The following is a 5,437-nucleotide window of genomic DNA, read 5'->3' on the forward strand; positions in this document are numbered from 1 at the left end:
CTTTTTTTTTGTATCTTCATATAACCAGCTGCCGTGAGTTCTGGATGAAAGCCCGTTGCAAGAAAGATGAGTGGCATATGCATGTCTCTGATTTCCATAAGCACCACTCTGCCACTATATCCGTTGCATGTATAAAGATAACACTTTATGCTTCAGAAAATCAAGGCAATTACATTCCATGTCTGATTTGAAGAATTTTGACCTAAACTATGAGGATACATTCTGAATTGAAAAAAATAAGTAAATCAGGAAAGTGAAGTATTATTTGACCATTTAAAAAAAAAAATAAAAAAAATCCCAAGATCAAAAATAGTGCCTGTGGGTAGAAATAAAAATGGTATACTGAAAGAAGACTGAAATTGACTAAGTCATGCAGGCTTTCAGCTATGGGAAGCAAGAAGATAAAGCAAGCAGCTAACTGAATTTGATGTTACAGCTGAAAATCACTACATTTACAGAGACGCTCCTTCTGTTGCTCTTTATTCCCATCAGGTGATGAACACAGGATGAACAGCTTGGTGGCTGTCTTCAGCCACTTATTTTGTAACCTAAGGTTGTAGTGTAAACACAGTCTAAATTTTTACTGCCAGTTCCTTAACAACCCCATCATGAATGGTTTTTATGTAGTATCTCCAAATAGAAATTTTAAATTCCTTCTTAGCTTTTCTAGCAGGAGAATTTTTATGAAAATGAACAAAGTAAAATATTTGGTACTGATTTTTCTGCACGGTATGCTGTGCTATTCTTCAGTTCCTCCAGTTCACACCCAATCACTCCTGCTCGTAAATAGAATTTTTACTTGTCCAACTAACTGCAGCTGTGATGCCAGCACATGAAGACTCACAGTGTCGTGTTATCACAGCAACAATAGGATCACTGGATTTTAGCACCAGCAGAACAGACAGAAAAGACATAATCATATGATATGAAATGTTTCATGTATCTTGGACAGTCAGAAATCTGAATTTGGGATTGATTTAGCCAAACTCAGAGGAATCTTTGCTTTACTTCTAGGCTGGAACAACTTTATGCCTGGCTCACCTGATATGAGCACCAAGGAACTTTGAACTCTGCACTCCTGTGGGTATGCTAACTATATCTTAACTATTTTCTTCTGAGTAGGATTTCACAGGCAGGACGCAAGACCGGAATCATAGCAACTGTTTTCCTTTCTTATGCTAAAAATATTCAGATCACCAATAGCTGCCAAGCTGTCTGCTACAATTTTGCCCTGGGAAAGATGGAATAGGGTTACGATTTTCTAGGGAAGCTCATAAAATATTTGCTTTTAACATACCAGGCTGTACTTCTGCATCCTTTGAAGAGCTCATGGCTGAGTCTTCATGGTCTCACCTGCCTTTATTTCAAAGAGATAAGTCTACATTTTACATCTCATATATGAAAATCTGATACCCAAAAAATCTGATTTGATATACATATTGAACACAGCAACAGTAATGATCACAAATATCTCCAGCATTACTTTTTGTCTGGCTTTTATGATGAGAGCTTGTGTTCCAATATAATGAATGTTATTCCTGAGAATTTGATTGTTTTGTTTAGAGCCTGCTTTTCATTTTCTCATCTGTATTTCCAATAACACAAATAGACACAATTCTTACTCAAAGATTATTTCTTTATCTGTTTGCTAGATATGGGCTGAACTGTAGAAATGGAAGTGTTGAGTGCTGCTTGACGTGAGCTGAGGAGCATTGGAACTCCAGCTGGTAAGACACCCATATAGTGGGACTTAGTCCTTTTCTACCGTACTCCTCCTTTCTAGATTGTTCTCTTTCTTATTGTTGAAGGCAAGGTAATCTTTTTTGGAACTAAACAGAGAAATTCAGTATTCTAATGATTGAACTCCCAGCAAGAATTTAAACTGACTTTACTCATCAGCGAGTCATCTTTAAAATAAAAAACAATAGAATAAAATTTTTTCTTGGTGTAGCAAAAGCAAGTGTTCACAGACCAGTGGATGATTTCCTTTATGTGCTTGAATGCTAAAGTAAACAGAACTTTCCTAATGTGTCAAACAGCAAGACGAGCTCAATGAGCTGACAATTCTGTAAGCGTTTTTACCACTGCATCAAGAAATGGTTGCTATGGAGAGAAGTTGCTATGGCTTCTGAAGTGACTCGAAGCAATATTTCTTTCTTTCTTTGTTTTCTCAAAAGACTTTATGTGTTGCACATTTTGAAAATTAAACACTCTGTTTTTCTTAAGGAATAGAAGGAAATATCCCCAAACATCATGCATTTAGCTTGAATCATTGAGGATAAAATCAGTAATGGCTAACTTACTGAAAATCTGTTCAATAACTGCTCAGTCATTGTAATTTCCACTAAAGCGATGAGACACATGTCTGGTTCCTCACCGTCCCCAGTTCTTCTATACTTCCTTCTGCACATTTGATATGCTAATTGCCTAAAGATAAAGTTATTCTCTCTTTCATCTGTTGATCCAGTTGAACTCTTTTCCTCAGTATTAATTATCTATCTTCAGCTCCTATTGACTGCTCTCAAGAGCCAGCTTCTAATGTGGCAAAAAGATGAGCTAATGCTTTGTTTTGAGTGTATTGAATCATCGTATGAAATGCGATGAGCGCGACGCAGCTATGGTCAGTTCTCTATTACAAGTAATGAAGGTGACCTCACTTCTTGCTGTTATGTAGACTCTTGCAGTCAAACATGTTACAGATATGGAAAAAATATTACTGCCTGCAATTTAAACTTAGTATTCAATTTTGTTGTCTTTTTCTGTTGGACTTTCTGTTGCATAGAGATAAGTATTAGGAGGCTTTTCATGTAAGGAACGTGCATTTTTCATATTACTAGTATTTAATTTTTAAGTGTGTATTAGCTGCCATGCAGTTATGTAGATCTAGAGAGTATCCAAAACCAAAGGCCTTACTCTGAATTGAAGGTGAAATGGCTGGGGAGAGCGTATGCGCGCGCGCGCGCGCGCGCACACACACACACACACACACACACACACACACACACACACACACTGCCAGGCAGCAAGAGAGAGCAAGACCTGTGACTTGCGGGTCTCATCTTCCCCTCTGAACACAAGATCCTCTGGGATGTGTGTAGTTCTTCTCTTCTGAGAGTCAGGTGTTCAAAAAAATTGTTAGTCCATGGAAATGGGGCATTAACATCTTTAATGTGATGTTACGATATGGAATACCAATGACAGGAATCGTAAAACCATGGCAATTAGCAGACAAAGAAAATTAGGTATGCCATAAGTAAACCTAAGCCTCTTCTTAGAGGTGATTACTAATTTGCATGTGAGGATTAAAATGCAATAATCTAAAAACCATGGACTTCGTTCAAAAGAAAAAGTGAAGATTTCTGATTCTTTCCAGGGAACAGTTTCCAGGGAACAAATTCAAAATGGGAAAGTCTTACTCCTTTGTACTTGCTTTGTGCTTATGCCATGAATGAAATCAGATGCAGGATTAGAAAACAAATTAAAACATATTCTACAGCTACAGGTGAATAATAGATCCTCCTAGAACCATTCCTATATACGTTTCAGTGTCCTGAACAATATATTGAATGCTAAGCCATTAAAATAATCACTCCTCGCACTTTTATGTCTCTATTTGTTTGTCCATTCATTCTCATTGTCTGCTCTCAGGGTTACAGAATGACAAGAATGAAATGTAAGTGTATATGTATATATACATAATATATAGATTATATATATATAAAAATAATGTATGGTGTTACATGTATATAATATCAGCATCTATCTATCTAAGGAAAAATATTTCCTGGAATTCAGTAGCCATTGAAAAGAAGCTATTACTTATCTGAACAAAAATTTGCTAGCTAACACATCTTAAAGTAACCTGTTTCACCTCTTCCTGTTTTTAAATATTTAAATTTAATTTTTTTTTTTCCCTAGAGTAGTAGCACTGTATGCACGTGGGTATATGTACTTTCAAGTACGTATATATGTTCTTCAAAGCTCAGTCCTGTGAATCGACATTAAGGATGATGCTGTAAGTTTGCATATGGTGAGTAAAACAATCCATAATGAAAGCATAAGTCCATCTCCGTAGATGTGTTTCTCCTCCTTTGAATAGGCATGTGAGACGTTAATAAAAAGAAAGATGTTGTGGAAAGTATTCCATCCTGAATAGTGGTAAGTAAAATCTGTGGTTTCTTGTTAGTTCCACAGTACCGTTAATCTATAGAATCTTCTTTTAGGGACAGACCAATTTTATCTTGGCATTATGGACTAGCCAGCAAGGATAAGTGTTGCTCCTGTAAAAGTGCCCTGTGTGGTCCTGCTAGAGCTCCAGAATTGGAGCAGCTTCTTTTTGGTACTCTATTTTCTGTCATTATTGAAGAGTTAAAAACCACTGTTGAACAGTTAAAAAAACACGCTGCTGTAATAATATCCTCAGTGCATTTTAAACACGGCAGTTGCATAGTAATCAGCGCTGTGAAGGACTGCACATGCTTTACTTTGAAAAAATGCATTTGCAGTTTCAAAAAAGGTGAGATGCATATAAATATGTGTGTGTGCAGCCTGTGTGGTTTGTATGCAAATGCATGTGTTCTGGAATAAGTAACTGGAAAAAATAGAAATCTTTCTTGTTCTATGCTCCTCTAAAAATATACTTGCATTCCGAAACAAGCTGTTAATGTTACACTTACACTGAATGGAAGTGTAACCATACCGCAGACACAAAGTAATCACTAACATCTGCAAGCACTTGTTACAAACCTCTTCACCTAGCCTCTCATGATGCAGTCTTGATGTTCTTGCTTCCCTCTCACTCTTCTATTCATTTAGTGGCTCTAGAAAATCTTTTAATGAAACAGAGGCAAATGAGTGCTTGATGTTGTCATCTTTGTATAAAGTACTTGATAGGGAAATTCATTTGACCCTCTTCATGACTTTATTGTATGTACAACAAAAACATGTGCAGCTTTCCAAGTAATTCTAGGCAGCTCTCTCATCGTAGGCTGCCATAGTCTTCCTTAAATTCCTTGCTCTGAAACTTAATTTGCAATATAAATGTGTAATTTAATTTCAAATGTTTTTGGGTCATCAGTGTAATGCAACAGCACAGACGAGGGGTTATGTGAAGTATGTGTATATATATATATATATATATATATATATATATATATAAAATGTTAATTCTATATATAAAATATATATTATATGTTAATATATATATTATGTTAATTATGTATATAGTAATTGCTACAAAAACATATCTATCTTTTTTCTGGGATCCAAGTTAGTGTGACCACAGGGCACAAGGCTGTGCTGCATCAGCATTCAGATATATGACAGTGCCTTGCATAGTTCATGCGACCTCAGGAATTATTCAGATCTCATAGCCTTTCAGGTAAGTTCCAGCTTGCCTTTTCTCCTTCTGATCTCCTTTCTGTATCTGAAAGTGATT

This window comes from Lagopus muta, chromosome 4, assembly GCF_023343835.1.
Source record: "Lagopus muta isolate bLagMut1 chromosome 4, bLagMut1 primary, whole genome shotgun sequence".
NCBI classification, from domain to species: Eukaryota; Metazoa; Chordata; class Aves; order Galliformes; family Phasianidae; genus Lagopus; species Lagopus muta.